We start from the raw sequence: 8,711 nt of genomic DNA, 5'->3' as shown, positions 1-8,711 counted from the left end.
TACAAATATTATATTTTTAACTGAAATTTAATTGCATTCGGTTATCCAATACAGTACAATTTTTTCTTTATTTCCTTAACTCAAATCTTGTACATTTTTTCTTTATGATATTCATTGATTAATGAATCTATTTTATTTCTTATTGTTACAATCGTACGATGGTAAATGTTAGTTTTGAGGAATTGGAAAGTATAATGTCAATTTAACTTACAAGAAATTTAGGTATGAGTTGTCAGTCTCAAAAACAGTTTAGTGCTTATTAAAATTTATAATTTTTTCACTTGAACATTGGATAAAGAGAAAAAATCATCAAAATCTAAAATTAGATTCTCCCAAATTTCGAGTTTCATATTCTCAGAATTTTTAACCCTTACAAATTTGATTCAATACACATTTCCATAGAATATTAATAATTTTTGAGATATTAGTTTTATTTATTATATAGTCATTTCTAGTTATGTTACAGTAAAAAAATGTATAATGCACATGAAGTTGCCATTCAAAATAAAGCAACAATGATAATAATTCAATTTTACGAATTTAAGCACGCCATTTGTTTGTGGTAGTAATAGAATTTAGTAATTTTTTGATATGCATGCTTATTTTCAATTCAATAAAATATTTGATTATTTTAGTTCTTAATCCTTAAAGCATGTTCTTTTTAGTAATTTTGTTTCATATTTGATCCTCATTTTTATTTTTTGGGTGGAATTTAAATACAAGTCTATTTTATCAAGAGGAGTTCCTAAATACATTGTTGCCAAATAGTATCCATGCATCTCATTAATTCCAACAAATGATGAAGGATATTTATTCAAATTTAAGAAAGAATAATTTTCAATACATTTATATTTGCAATTATCATTATCAAAGTTTAAAGACAAACAGTGCTTACTATTAGAATATACATTTCTGAAAATGTATTATCTTATGGGCAATTCTATCTCACACTTTTTTTGGAGTTTCAATACAAACAACAAAAGTTTTTATAAAAGACTAAAAATAGAAATAAAAAGAAGAAAAGTTGTAGAATGTTGACAAAAAATATTGTGTATAAAGAAATGTTATTCAAATGAAAAATATTACATTTCAATTTATTAAACCTTTAACATTATATACACAATTTCATAAAATGTGTTATTCATAAACATATTTTTTAACAATTTTAATTTTTCCTTTAGTAATATTAATTACAGCAACTACATTCAAAAATATTATTACTACTTCAAAATATTAGGCATATCATTTGTTCGATACATAAAACGTGCAACGCACGTGCTTGCTACTAGTTAGATAAAGTTTTGATAAATGAGGTGTACACAAAAACATTGATAAATTGGATCATTTGTTGAAGTTAGTGATTTAAAAAAATATGAAATAGTTCATTTTTTATATATTTATTTTATGATCGACTATGTTCCTAATCGTAAGGTAATTCATGCTAGTATGTTCCATTCTCATCATGAAATGAAGACATCTTTTCACATTTTCTCATTTAGGATATGTTATATCTAAAAAGCATTCCAGTTATCATTTCAATTTCAATCACACGAAGGACTTGTAAGTGTATGAGATCGTTGTACAAATAATAAGATTTGTGAGTTAATAGTATCATTCTCAGGAAAAATAAGGTATAATTTGTAGTTCAATAATATTAATTTTGAAGTGTGATGATATGAAAAAAGTTGTAGTATATTTGTTATTTTATTCTAATTCTACTCTAAAAAAGCAATAAAAAGTGATCAAATCTAATGTGAATATTTTTATTGGAATCTTGAATATTGCCATTTATTTCAATTCTTAATTCATAATCTAGTAAATTCATGTATTCAAGACAATTGATAATCCACTTCTATTTAATATTCTTTTTCAAAATATACTAAATCTATATTTAACACGATCAAATTCTATTCCTAATCCAAATTTATATGAAAAACATGCATTAATTCACAAAATTTATCATACATGGTTGTACATGCCATAGAAATTATTCTTAATACCTATTATCTATATGTTGATTTTGTTGCGTTCTAAACTTATTGTGAGTATTCCTACACTATAATAAGCAATTTACCATCTAATTGGTGATCAAATAATCAAATAGTCCAATGGGAATACAAAATCAATCAAGAAATATTAAATTAATCGTCTTGAATTAAAATAAACAAAGCACGGTTCGTTTGGTGTGTAAGTACAGTAAACTCCAAATAGCCTCGGTAATTTTTTTGTGACACAACTTTTGAATTATTACATTTTAATGCTCATAGTTTTGATTTCGCCATTTTTCACTTGTTTTCTCCAATTCTTCATCAAATCATGATTTTCACCTATTAAACATAATATAACAACAATTAGACTGTATTTCATCAAAACAAAATTACAAAATTGTTATAAAAAGAGAGAAAAAAGAGAAGAAAGAATGAAGTCAATAATTTTTATTTATTTATTTATTTTTTGTTTTATTAAGAACAAAAGCCTTATATTTATAAGTAAGAACCAGAGATAAAACGATAATAACTTCTAGGACTCTAGGGGTGCAATTGCCATTTACTAATAAACTTATCATTTACGATACTTCCCTTTGAATGACACATTACAAAATTTCAGACTCGTTAAAATCTTGTTTGATAAAAATCCAATGGGACAAAAAATAAACCAAGGAAAAAAGAGTACAGTTATTTTGGAGTATTAAAAATAAATGATGTCTCATTAAAACCTTGTGAGGAAAATCCAGTTGGATAAAACCTAAGAGAAGGAAAAAGAGACAGCTATTTCCCTTAATGTTGATCTCTGAAAATATTTGAATTGCCACATTCCAATCTCATGAACAAAATTCTTGAATGTAGATGTCGGCAATACCTTTGTGAATAAATCGGCCATATTGTCACTGGAGTGAATTTGTTGGACATAGATGTCACTATTCTTTTGCATATATATATATATATATATCCTACAAAAGCGGATCTCGACTTTTGAGAATATAATAATCCTAAATCAATAGTGTCCTTTAGGTAACGAAAAATGTATTTAGTACCATTCCAATGTCTTTGAATTGGTGTAGAGCTATATCTTGTAAGGAGATTTGTAGAAAAACGATGTCGGGAAGGGTTAAGTTTGTAAGATAAGTTAATGTTCCAATTGCACTAAGATATGATACTTTGGGACTAAGAACTTTTTCTCTTATCCTTAAGTAGACAAAATGAATCTTTTCACATCAAGTTACAAACAACTATAAGTGATGTCAATGGATGTGCATTGTTCTTATAAAAATATTTTAAGACTTTTTCTGTGTATTGATGAACAAATAATCCTTCTAAGAAATGTTCAATATGCAACCCGAGATAAAATTTGGGTTTTCCCAAATCTTTCATCTCAAATTCATTTTAAAAATAATCTGCAATTTTGTTGAGTTCTTTAAAAGTTCTAATTAAAATTAAATCATTAACATAAACTCTCAAAATTGCAAATCCAAAATTTGTTTTCTTTATGAAAACACATGGACAAATATCGTCATTTTTATAGCATTCCTTAAACAAATATTCGCTAAGGTAATTATACCACATGTGTCCATTTTATTTAGTCAACCATTACTTCGATCGATATATTTCAAAAAATTTATTTTGATTTCTTGCTATATGATGCAGTACATCATATTCAAAATTGTTGTTGACAATTTTTTCTTTCGATTCTATTTTTTTTCCCATAATGACATAACTTATTAGGATATCTCAAGTTTCATTATTTCAGGTACCTAAATATCTTCTGTGATTTTATAATTTGATATGTCTAAATACTCATCGAGAGTATATGGCTTCTTAATGAGACCATATTTCCTAATTACTCTATTTTCATTTGAAATTTTTTTATATTAGAATCGAACTCTATCACATTTCTCCGTGTCACATATATTTCAAATATAATGCTAACAAATTGTCCTCATCGGACATCAATTCGTGTTGGAGCATTTAAAACTTATGTACGAGAGTTTATCTCTTTAATTTTTAAATGCATTTAAATAAATTATATTTTGAACTTCTGATTCGAATGACATTTTGCTCATAATTTGGATGATGATGCATTTAGATAGTATTTTTCAACTTCTTAATTCCCCCGATGTTCAGAGAATTGTTCAATCAAATTGAAAATCATTTTTTCAAGATTATAAAATATTGTCCATTTGATAAAAGGGTTCAAACTATTCATTTATTCTCAGTATTCTTTATTTTTCATCTGAGTGCATTGTTTTGGATCAATTTTACATATATTGTACTATCAAAATAATTAAATGAAAAAATTAGGTTATGAGCATAAGCCAATTATAATAGAAAGAACTATGATGTTCGCATGAAGCGTAATATAATTTTCTAAATAAAACTGGAAAGTAATTTGTTCTCAATTAAATTAATTAGAGGCGTTTAACAAACAATAATTTTAAATCATGTATCGACATCCAAACTAACACTTATTAAAATGTTGAGATTTATGTCCATTACCATTAACAAGACACAAGTAATTTTGCAAACTTTGGATTACGAATACTATGCAATCGTCTAGTATATGTTTCAAATCTAATAGATACAAATAATATTTAGATGATCAACGTGAAGGATGGTGTGGCCCCATTTATCAATCTAATTAATTTTCAAAAATATAGGAAATTCAGTCTCTATTTTGACTAGTGATGATTAATGAAAAAATTTTATGAAAGAAAACAAAAATCATATAGAATTGAATTGAAAAATCTTCTGATTCTTCATTTAATATTCATTTGAATTTTTGATTTTGCATCATTATTAATCCAGTGATGATCCAATTGGCCATGCCAAACAATAAAGTGAAATTGAACTTATGGTTCAATATAAGATATAATTTGATAATTTAATTTCGAAGAATACGATTAAAACTTATATAATTGTATATCATTAAAATAGTCAAACTAATCAATGTTCTCATGACATCAGTTATATGTTTTCCTTCAAGGATGAACATGAATTCAAAACGTTATTTTCTTCGAAAATATGTTTACTTTGAGAGCACATTATTTTTAATTATTGCTTCTTCAAGAACAATATACCAATATTCTTTTGGAATATTGAAATTATACTTCATGCTCTTTAAGAGCGATAAATTAATATTCCTTTGAATATTAATAATATAGAAATTTAGTTTTCTTTAATTTGTGTTTTCAGGAGCACAATGAGGTATATATAATTCGTGATATGTGCTATTTCGAGAGCACATTATATTTTATTATTTTTTCTTCAAAAGCAATAAATTAATATTCTTCTAGAATATAAAATAATATTACTTTCTTCAGGAGCAATAAACATAATATTTTTCTGAAATATTAATGATAATATTGTATTACTTCAGGAGCAACATTAATTTAAAGTTTATAGAAGAACATCTCGAAATATTTAATTGTCAAACAGATATGATATGAATTTAAATAGAAAAATTAATTACCAGAAATGTATCAGTAAAAAGATCTTCTAAACATGCATGTGAATTGACATCATATATAGACATTGTTTTAATGCATATGTATGTAGAAAAATTCACATGTCACCAAATTAATTTTAGCACGTGATAAATTTTTATGCTTATAAAAAATCATTACCTTCACTAAACTTTGAAAAATTAACCATTGTGTTGATAACGTGTAATAAAAAAGAGAATGAAAGTCAATAAATTTTTATGCATTCTATTAAGAACAAAAACCCTATATTTATATGTAAGAATCAGGAATACAACGATAATAAATTCTAGAGTTGTAGGATACAATTTTCATTCACTAATAAACTTATCATTTACAACGGAAATGTCATTATTTAAAGTCCCAAATAAGTGTATAAAATAAATTTATAAGATACGATCTATACCACTGCTCGTCATTGTTATAGTTTCCTTCACAACCATATTTCATGTGTGAAACGTGTGAAACACGAAGATTTCCTAACTAATTGCACGTCACCATCACTGTTACAATTGCAAGCAGAGTTGATCATTATTCTGAGATTTTGGGGACCTTAGGCCAACTGTAAATATGGGACCTATAAATATTTATAAAAATATATACAATAATAAAAATAGTCAATTAATCCATAAATCGAATTTTGTGACTAATGTAATGAGAGTTAATTTCCTTTCTTGAATACGATGGATTTGTACCTTCAAAACTAGATCGAGAAACCAGTCCATATCTCGTACTTGAGATTGAATAAGCTGTTCAACTTTTCTCTTATTTTCCTTCTTTCAAGTTCAGACAAATACTTTCTAGTAGACATATTAAATCCCTGTTTGGTGGGAATTAAAATAGATTTTTAGTAGATTTTAATAAAAATTAACGAAATGTATAGTTGAAGAATTGTGGATCTCATGAAATATGTACTTAAAATTAATTGTTGACTTTAATTTATGTTAAAATTTGGATTTCAATCCTACCAAACGCGAGATTAGAAATCGACAATCCAAAATCAATAAAGATAAAATTTTAAATTAATTGACGGACAATGGGACCTGGTATGACACTTTCACTTAGATATACAAATATTTTCTTTCAACTAAAAAATAATAAGAATGAGAATTCATAAAGAAAATATTATTCATTAAAAAAAGTATTTACTAATGAAATAACAAACAACTTGACAAGAAAAATACCATGAAATACATGTATAAAGAAGAATTAAAATATGATAATCAACATTTTGCAGATGATTGAATTTGAGGAGAAATTGATAATTATTAAACAAGCAGAGGTAATAAAATAAAAATTGAATGGTCGATAAACAAAAGAATCAACAAAGAAAAAAGTTGGAGAAAAACTAAGAGTTAGCCTGGAAATTAGAAAAAAGAAAAATAAATAAAAAGTCATGAATGTATTAACGGCTTTTTTTTTTAATTACACTTTTTAGAATATAAAACATATTTTGAAAAATTTTCTTTATAATATATAAATATAATGCATATTCACCTATCCTACCTATAGTTAGGGATGACATTGATTGTACAGCACATGTTAAACACGAACATTACTTGTGATATGAGGTATTAATCACGAGTAAAATTATCATTGTGATGATAATAGTCACACATAAGACACCAATGATGTTAATGCAAACAAATAGCATTGCATGTCACAACACACCTTTCAAAAAAGGCAATGTCACAAAAAATAGTATTGTCTTCAACACAATTAAAGTCTGAAGCTAAACTATTGATGCCGACCAAATTATTGAGGACAACTTCACCAATGTGGAGGTCATTTGGATTGAAAGGATGAGGCCTTTATGTAGAGCAATGGCCTCCGTATCTTTAATTGAAAAGATACCTTGTGTTCAAGTCATTAATTCATTATGTACTGTTCACTTTGGAAGATTGAATTTTTTATAACGATCCAACCTCTATGTCCAAGTTATTAATTTATATATACTATCTGCTTTGAAAGAGCACTTGCCCTCTAATCCCTTACGAATTTCTATTGCATCCCCCCAAGATTCAAATTCAAGATCTATTTCTTGTGAAAGATTTAAGTTGAATCTTGTTACCCATGAATATTCAATATGACTTCATCATCCCCACAGGCTTCTACGCCTTCTGCATCATTCCATGCTTCAACAAAGAATGAATGCTCATTCTTACTTTTTTCAACCACTATATGTGGCAAATTATATTCGAAAGGAAGATAAAACTTTAGACATATTTAGGAGAGAGCCTAGCCTAACCTTCGGCTAAAGGTGTAAAAAACAAACTTACATTATTAGTGTCTCTTTAGCTTCTCAGCACTTCACGACTTACAATCTGAAGGAGATATCACAAATTTATTATTGTACTCTAAATTCCAAAATCAATAGCTTCGTCCCAATCCCTATGCATGTATCCAAAAGCATCTGACATGTTCCCTTATGCTTGGATAGAAAGGTATAGCCTTCTCTCTCACCCTAGTCACCTATCACTTTCAGTGCGGAATGTTGAATAACTTCTTTATTAACAACTTCCATGTGCAATTTTTGTTCACTGCCTCTCCAGAACCAAGCTTAGAGTCAATATGTTCTAATAGTACCCAAAACTATTGCTACATGCCATTTAGGTGAGCTAAAAAAAAAATGAAAAATGAAAAATGACTCTTATATTTGCTATGCTTCCCATTTCCTTGGTTGACTGAGTTGACCTCTAATTTATTTGCTTGTAAATCCCCCTTTTTTTTTTACATAAAGTGTGTTTCTATCTTGATCAAACTATTTATTGTCCATGAGTGCTGTTATTTCAAATTAATTTACCTTTCTTACTTCGAATACTTAGCATGGAATAAAACAAATAATAGGTTAGCCACAACCTAATATTAATATTACACTTTTTTGTATAGTTTTGGTAGGAATATATTGTAGGGTAAAAATTAGTTGTTGATACATTTTCCTAACAATGAAATAGAAAAAGTAAGCAGATTTATCTATCAAAATCCGTGCCAGCTTGATAAAGTGAAATTGCCGATCGTTAATTATTGTGTCCTTTGAACAATCACTTTTAGGATACAACGATATAATTATTTGTATAGTAATCAAAAGTAATTTCTAGAACCTTCAAGTTTTACTCCAAAATAATATTTGAGTAAAATAGTTTTTGGAATAATTTTTTTCTAATGTGCAGAGATGAAAAATTTTTCGCGTTGTAAGTTATATGTTCAATAGTGAATGACCACTATGCCCTTGCAA

The sequence above is a fragment of the Olea europaea genome, unplaced genomic scaffold, assembly GCF_002742605.1.
Source record: "Olea europaea var. sylvestris unplaced genomic scaffold, O_europaea_v1 scaffold126, whole genome shotgun sequence".
Classification (NCBI taxonomy): Eukaryota; Viridiplantae; Streptophyta; class Magnoliopsida; order Lamiales; family Oleaceae; genus Olea; species Olea europaea.
The sequence above is the reverse complement of the archived record's forward strand: the minus strand, read 5'-3'. Positions refer to the sequence as shown.